The following is an 8,612-nucleotide window of genomic DNA, read 5'->3' on the forward strand; positions in this document are numbered from 1 at the left end:
TGACCACCTCCCCACACTCACCACCTCCCCACACTCACCACCTCCCCGCACTCATACCACCTCCTTACACTGACCACCTCCCCGTACTTACCACCTCTCTACACTGACCACCTCCCTGTTCTTACCACCTCTCTACACTCACCACCTCCCCGCACTCATACCACCTCCTTACACTGACCACCTCCCCGTACTTACCACCTCTCTACACTGACCACCTCCCCCACACTCACTACCTCCCTACATGGACCACCTCCCTGCACCCACCACATCCCTACACTCACTACCTCCTTGCACTGACCACCTCCTTAAGTTGACTAAAGTTCCATAGACTGGACATGCACCACATGTGCGCATTAGTGCAGCAGGCCTAGCTCCTATGGTGACCACCTCCGTTGTGTTGACGTGCATGTTACAGTCCCTCAGTGGTCACTTAGAGAGGCTCTGCTGTATAGGAAATGCCTTGTTACTGACTGTTTACTCTGTGCCAGACATTCAGATCAGTAAACCGAGGCTTAGGATGGTTGAATAACATATGTACAGACAGCCAGCCGATAGGAGGGGAAGCTGGGTTTGCCAGAGCCTCCCTGGTGTTGGTCTCAACATCTCTGATCTCTGTCACCGTAAAGCCTCAGCACCGTCTGGGACTCTGCATGTGCCTCTTATGAACCTCACCCCTCTCCCTCTTGTTACAGCTTCTGAGATGGCAGAATCACTCATGGTCCTTTTTGGCTCCAGTGATATTTTCTGCTCTTTTGGTAGGGCACATGTATAATGTTTTTGATACTTTATGGGCTAAATTGGTCTTGTGGACATCAGCTTGTAACCTAACCACATTCACAGCAGTGTGTTGGGGAAAATATGTCCCAGGATTCAGTCCCCTGGGAATGAATTTTCAAAAAGTCAGAACTAAGCAGAAGACTGAGTGTACATGATCGAGTTTGTGTTTCAAAGGCTCACGTGTCAAGGGCCAAGGGGTCCTTTCCTCTGGATATGCCCCTCGTTCATTTACTAGCCTGACTGTCCTTGTCCATCTGTCTGCTGGCCTTTCTATACTGAACCACTGCCAATGTGTTTGGGACATAGTGGGGACCCTGTGGAGACAGGTGTTGAGTCCTCTTTAAAGATCAATGATTCTTTATCTATATTTATGTTAAAAAGTCCATGGAGGCTCAGCGCCTGTGGCTCAACTGGCTAAGGCGCCAGCCACATACACCTAAGGTGGTGGGTTCGAATCCAGCCCGGACCCGCCAAACAACGACGGCTGCAACCAAAAAAATGGCCAGGCATTGTGGCGGGCGCCTGAGGTCCCAGTTACTTGGGAGGCAGAGGCAGGAGACTCGCTTGAGTCCAGGAGTTGGAGGTTGCTGTGAGCTGTAATGCCACAGCACTCTACCCAGGGGGACAGCTTGAGGCTCTATCTCAACAACAACAAAAAAAAGTCCATGGAGTGGCTGGGTGCCTGTGGCTCAAGCAGCTAAGGCACCAGCCACATACACTTAAGCTGGCGGGTTCGAATCCTGGGCCTGCTGAACAACAATGACATCTGCAGCCAAAACAACCAAAAAATAGCCAGGCATTGTGGCGGATGCCTATGGTCCCAACCGTTTGGGAGGTGGAGGCAGGAGAATTGCTTAAGCCCAGGAGTTTGAGGTTGCTGTGAGCTGTGATGCCACAGCACTCTACCAAGGGTGACAGCTTTTGAGGCTCTGTCACACACACAAAAAACAAATCCATGGAGTAAGGGCCAGGCAGCATTGGAGGAGGGACAGCCTAATTGCTGGTAGGGTGAGAGTCCTGTTGGTGCTGGGTGGGATGGAGATACTGAAAGGCATTCTAGAGCCATGATTTATGAGAACACGAGAGCAGTGGAGCGAGTTTCTCTTGGCTGGGAGTCTTGTTTACTTTCTCAGGTTAGAACTGATAGCTCTAATGATTTTTAAGAAGCTGTGGAGACAGGTCCCTGTGAGCCTGTATGTTTGATTATGAGTTTATAGGTTTCGTCTGATAAGGACTGTTTAAGGCCTATCAGCAAACAACGATTGTAAATTCCTGTAATAATTTGAAGAATCAGTTCTCAATTTTATAGCAGAGATAGAGGAATCAAAGCGAGACCTCTTTGGGCCACCACTTCAGTGCTTTTACTGAAGTGATAATGGTGTTGGGTTTGTGACTGACAGATAAAATAGCACAGAAGGCAGTGGCCACATGGCGTTTAGGAAACAGTGCGTCTGTTCAGCTAGTTCTGAGGAGGCTGAGATAGACTTATGGGTAGGAGAGTTAAAAATTCCTTAAAAGTAATTAGGATAATTTAGAGCCTGTGCATCACTTTTGATATGATGAAGGACAGGGTCTTGAGGAGAAGAGAGACCGGGCTACTTGTGAGGTCCAAGGACCAGGCTGGGTGGATGGCACTCAGCCCATGTGATATTTCTTTTTAGGGACAAGCTTAGTTTGTTTCTGAGAAAGTTAAACTTTGTTCTAGTTTCTAAAATTTTAATGACAACTCTGTAAGTTTTTAGTAAGAATGTTTAATGTTGATGTTTACTCCTGTGCGAAAGCTGTATATTAAGGAATTTGAATGCAGAATGTGCATATTTGACCTTATCTGTCTTCTTTTCTCACTTAAACTTTTTTATTCTATTGCAGTAGAATCTTTATAATGGTCATTTTTAAATGATACAGTATTTGGTATATAGACAATACATTTATTTTGCTTAAATGAATCTATTATGGAGTAAACTATTCCTATTTTTATGGACTACTATAGGAGAATTTTTTAGCATTTTTTTCTGTTACTATGTTATTAGGATAAATACGTAGATTTATCCTGTCAAAGGTTATACCAACTTTGTGACTTTTAATATGTAATGCTGGAAAATCAAACAGAAATGCCGATCACACATGGCTTTAAATACCAGCAGGAAGCTGTTGATTTCCTGACTACTGGATGGGTGACCTGAGGGCTGATAGCACCTTGGGTACTGACCTCAGTAATTGTTCATTGGCAGATATAGTTTTCTTCAAATGACACAAAAGGAATTGATTTGCTTTTGATGCTTTTTGTCATTAGACAATTATGGTCTGTAAGTGCAGAGGAAGCTGCAGATGTGAGATTGTACTGGGGATTTTCATTATTTGTTGTATTGTTTTGTCATTATAAAGGAAAAGAACTTTAGATTGGGTCTAGGCTGGCAAACCAGTGAATGCAGGAAACAGGTGGAGGGGTGGTGGGGCCTCTCCATCTTCAGCAGTGAGCGAGCGGGAGTGGGCCTTGCACTCTTGTGTTTGTGAGGACATTCCACCAGCCTAGAACTGCTCTGAAGCCTTTTTCTTTATTTTACAAAACACATCCAAGCCAATTGGACCTTAATGGAGGAAACAGTTACATTAAGAACATGAGAAGGTTCAGAGCTCATTACAGATTGAAAGGCATTCTCTTGGATAATTTTCATTGGACACTGAAACAAAGGTTCAAAGAGGTGAAGCCGTTTTTAGCCTTTGCTGTAAACCTCCCTCCCTCCCACTGTGCTGCATGTGACTACACCCCTGATGCACGGCCCACAGGTGCAGCTAAGGCATCTTCCTGTGTGGTCGGCTCCATCCAGCTGCTCCTGGCCCCTCTGCTGGCCCTGGTTCCAGAGCCCCTGGAGGCTTCGTCCGTCCTTAGGCCTGCTGTCCACTGTCAGGCCCTGCCACGTGCCTCCATCCTGGCTCACTTGCCCTGCCTTGTTCTTGCAGAGGTTTGGTTGCTCCCAGCATGTTCTCAGGTGGGAGCAGCCTGAGGAAGTGACTCAGTCGGTGTTTATGTCTGAGACAGGCAGCCTTAGAGCGCACAGTCTATCCCTGACCTGGGCCTCTGAGGAGAGGCTTTCGTTTCCTCTTCTCTTTTTATCTTTTTTCTTGAGTCTTTAAAAACCTACAGGCTGTGAACTCAAAATAATTGAAACCTTTTGCTTTTACTTAAGAAAGAGACGTATGGGGTGACACCCCATAGCACAGTGGTTCTGGTGTGGACCACACACACCAAGGCTGGTGGGTTCAAACCCTACCTGAACCAGCTAAACATCAACGACAGCTGCAACAAAAAGTAGCCTGGCCTTGTGGCGGGCGCCTGAGGCTGAGGCAAGAGACTCACTTAAGCCCAAGACGTTGAGGTTGCTGTGAGCTGTGACGCTGCAGCACTCTACCAAGGGCGACATGGTGAGACTCTGTCTCAAAAAAATAAAAAAGAAAGATGCGTATTTAGGGAGTCTTCTTCAGCTGGTGTGTATTATGTTTGGTGTCTACAGACTTAAGACACTTAGGGTTCCCTAAAAGGTTATTTTTGGATCAATTTTAGGTAGTTCATTCAATCTGTGTTCAACAAGCAGAATGTCATGCAGAATACTGTGTTGGCTGTTCTTGTGTTCCTCTCAGGGAAGTCAGATGTAAACCTCATAATTGGCCCTGCCCAGGCAACTATTTGAAATTTGCTATAGCTACCAGACTATAATTTAAACAAATAAAGTTTTTGCATTTTGGAAAAGTTAAGAACTAAATGAAAATTTCATGACCTGCCGCTCACTGATAAATATTTTTGTTAATATTTTAACGTGTATGACTTGGACTTCATGCATATATGACACTGCAGACTAAAAAGTTTCCAAGGAGATTATAAAATACAGTACTCTTATTATATGGCCTTTTCACCAAGTGACTCTTTAGAAATCATCCTCCTCCCCCAAATAACTTTGGATTGTGGTGTCACAACTTTTTATGTATGGGTTAACAGAAGTTTACTTTCCCCGTTCTCCACTGTGGGAGATAGATGGTGGGGAGAGAGTTTGTTTATCCTTCTACAATAATCCTGTTACAAACCTCTTAGGGACTCTGTTCTGTGCAGTTTTCGATTGCATCCTTAGGATACGGTAATGTTGTTGTTACAAAGTATTTTCAGATTTTAAGATTGTGGATACTTATTTATGTCATTATTTAAGAAGTACACACTGTATTTAACAGAAACAGTGCAAGTTGGCCCAGTTAGTTTTTTAGGACAGTAAATTGTATAGATTCCTTGGCAAATGCAGAGTCCGAGGGACTGTGGGGTGACTGAGCAGTATTTCAAACGATTCCCACCAAGCCCACAGTCGTCTGCAGGTGCTCTGAGGAGTGACGTGGAAGCTGTGCCAAGTGGCTGGAGGACAGTCCTGGGAAGACAAGCTTTGCCCTTGCGTGTACTGGGTGTGTTGCAGAAAGCCTTGAAAGCCTTTCCAGGGTCATCTTCCTTTCCCCTTGTGATTAGAATCTGGCTGCTCATCCTTTAGGATGAAGTGAAGCCCAGAAGCAGCTTTAAAAGTGTCTTGTACTGACGAGTGTTATAAAGACCTCACTGGGTAGCAGTCCCAGTGTCCTGAAGTTATTTTATTGGTCAGATGTGCTTTTGTGAAATCAGCAGGGTTAGCTTATCTTTTGAAAAGACTTGTGACAACAAGCTTGTAACTACACTCCCTGAAGAGTACTGTTCACTTTTAAGATTTTGCTTCAGGCACCTCTGTGCAGCCTCTCAGATTGTAGATAACAAACTGGTTTGACGTTTATTCCTAGCATGATGGATTTTTAGATATCTTCTTGGCATTAAGTCAGACAAAGTCTGCAGAACCTTCACCAGGCACAGCATGTAAACTCCTGTCTTCAGGCCTCCTGGTAGGCCTGAGAGTCAGTGTACCTAGTCAGTTCACAAGTGTTTATTGGTTAGTTTTGGATTTTATGAGATTAAACTTTGTCAGTAATTACTGAAAACCAACCAAGGGAGCCTATAGTGAATGGAGCCTCCAAGAACCAGTCCACTCAAGATATATTTAATCTCATTCAAATGTAAATGTTTCTCATGAGACATCCTAATGTTATCTTCTAATTCAGTAGTTTATCTTTGCATATAGTTCTTATGTTCATTAATTTCTATTTTCTCTTGTTTGGGATCTTTTTTTTTTTTTTTTTTGCAGCCCCAAAGGGACAAGAAAAGATTTTAATTGGGTGAGGGAGGATCCACCAGAATCAGAAAAGGAACAGCAGGCGTGGGAGCAGAGGAGCCAGAGCAGGCAGGAGGAGGGCCTGGCCAGGAGGTTCTGGAGGAGGGCTGATCTCTCTACCTGTAGTGCAGGCACCACACTGACAGACAAGGCCTAACAGGGACCCCTCTCAGCTGGGAGGGCTGTAAATGGTCGCTGTAACCAGAAGTTGCCTGGCTTTTGAGTTCCCACCCCTAGCCATGACTGGAGGTCATCAATTCAGCCCTGTCCCCAACCATTGCTGGATGGCCATCTTTAGGCAAACCTCAGGAAGCTGGCAGAGGGTCCCCACAGTTAGACTGGGCCCAAGGAGGCCTGGGAATAAAAGGATAAAGGAGAGGAGCTGGAGCCCACCCCCCCCCACCCCAGGGTGGCATGGGGGAGGTAAGGTGGTCGCCTTCTGGCTCCAGGCCTGCCCAGACCCACAGCGACCAATTAGGTACAATCACTGGGACCAGTCAGAGCCACTGGAGGTGGAGGTTGTTTTAAAAAAAAAAAGAAAAAAGAAAAAAAGGTTAAAGTCTCCTACAAGCACAGAGTTAAGTTTTAAGACATTAAAAAAAATCTGTCCCGGCCCAGGGGACTGAACATCAGAAGCCAGCGCCAGCCTGACCAGGCATGTGTGGCCTTGAGGCAGGTCCACTGCTGATTTCTTGCACAGGTAGCAAGCACACCACCCCCTCCCACATCCAACGCCCACCTGACCCAGCTCCCTGCTGCCACCCCCACTGTTGCTGCTGCTGCTGCTGCTGGTCCTCCGGGGAGTGACTCCAGGACACCTTCACGAACACAGGGGAGTAGGGGGGAAGGCCACAAGTTCCAGCCAGATGGTTTAAAAGTTCTTGAGGAACTCCTCAGCCACAGTGCGTGCACGGGCATTGACTGACAGCTTCATCTCACTGATCTCCTTATCAGTCTTCTCCATGAAGTGAATCACAATGTCTACCAGCTTGTGTTTGTACATTTGCTCTGTGTGGAAGTTGGTGATCTGAAAACTAATATCATTCCCCTCCCCTGGTTTCCTTCGAAGGATAAAGAAGTTCTCTGCTCACATCATCATGAAGCACATACACTTGTGGCATAAAATCTTCTCAATGTCATCAGCCTGTTTCACAGCGATGCTGACCCGGGCAGGGTTGATGGAGCCCTCAATCAGAATCTTTTTGTTTCATTTCTGCTGATGGTCACAGGTTGTAACAGGAGTTTTTTGCTACTCCTGACTTCCACTTCAGTCTCGTTGTGTCGTTCCACCACTTGGGAGGAAGAGTTTTCCAGGCAGAGGGCAGCCTGCGGTGTGGCCCTTAGGGCACTCAGGTAGGGGCGGAGAGTGGCAGTCATCGCAGGCACTGGCTGGGCTGGAAAGTGGAAGAGCCTCTTGTTTGGGATCTTGTCTAACTTTGAATCATTCTCTGATTTGTCAGGAACCACCAAGCAGAGATGTAGGGCCCCTTCCTCCCCTCCTTCCATCCCCCTTCCCTCCCCTCCCCTTCCCTTCCTTTCCATCTGGCTTCCATCCCCCTCCCCACTGCTCCTCCTCCCCTCCTCTGGAAAGTGCCTGGAAGGCACTTACTTGACTGGGCTCTCCAGTTGGTCTTTAGATTGAGACATTTCCACTCTACCTATAGAGTCAGGTAGCTGTGTCAGCGTTGGGATCTGACAGTGGCTTTGAGTCCCTGGTTAAGTAATTTCATGCTCTGAGCTTTGGTTTCTTGATTTTTTTTTTTTTCTGAGATAGAGGTTCACTTTGTCACCTTCAGTAGAGTGCTGTGGCATCACAGCTCACAGCAACCTCCAACTCTCGGACTCAAGCAATTCTCTTGCCTCAGGCTCCTGAGTAGCTGGGACTACAGGGGCCTACCACAACTCTTGGCTATTTTTAGAGATGAGGACTCACCCTGGCTCAGGCTGGTCTCGAACTCATGAGCTCAGGCAATCCACCTGCCTTGACCTCCCAGTGTGTTAGGATTACTGGCGTGAGCCACCACGTCCGGCCTGGTTTATTCATCTTTAAAATGAAGATCCTATTTTGGACCTGCCATTTGATCCTACAATTCCTTTACTAGGTATAGATCCAGAAGACCGAAAATCACATTATAACAAAGATATATGTACCAGAATGTTTATTACAGTCCAATTCATAATTGCTAAGTCATGGAAGAAGCCCAAATGCCCATGGACCCATGAGTGGATCAATAAATTGTGGTATATGTACACCATGGAATATTATGCTCCCTAATCTGTGCCTAGGGAGCTTAGCATCTTAAAGAAAGATGGAGACTTTACCTCTTACATGTTTACATGGATGGAGCTGGAACATATTCTTCTTAGCAAAGTATCTCAAGAATGGAAGAAAAAGTATCCAATGTACTCAGTCTTAGTATGAAACCAATTTATAGTTTTCATATGAAAGCTATAACCCAATTATAGCCCAAGAAGAAGGGGAATGGGGAGAGGGAGGGGAGGGGAGGGGGGAGGATAGGTGGAGGGAGGGTAATTGGTGGGACCACACCTATGGTGCATCTTACAAGGGTACATGTGAAATTTACTAAGTGTAGAATATAATGT

At 46.0% G+C, this 8,612-nt stretch overlaps 1 protein-coding gene and 1 pseudogene across 2 annotated transcripts in view; one reads left to right on the forward strand and one right to left on the reverse strand.

The window, feature by feature from the left end:
• Positions 1-8,612, forward strand: part of JAK1 (Janus kinase 1) — a 121,408-nt gene that overhangs the window by 17,935 nt on the left and 94,861 nt on the right. The gene's annotated exons all lie outside the window — the stretch shown is intronic.
• Positions 5,960-7,580, reverse strand: LOC100954780 (annotated as a pseudogene). Its single transcript, XR_153063.3, has one exon. The product of XR_153063.3 is annotated as an actin-related protein 2/3 complex subunit 4 pseudogene (transcript).

The sequence above is a fragment of the Otolemur garnettii genome, unplaced genomic scaffold (assembly GCF_000181295.1).
Source record: "Otolemur garnettii isolate 467f Iridium unplaced genomic scaffold, OtoGar3 scaffold00010, whole genome shotgun sequence".
Lineage (NCBI taxonomy): Eukaryota > Metazoa > Chordata > Mammalia > Primates > Galagidae > Otolemur > Otolemur garnettii.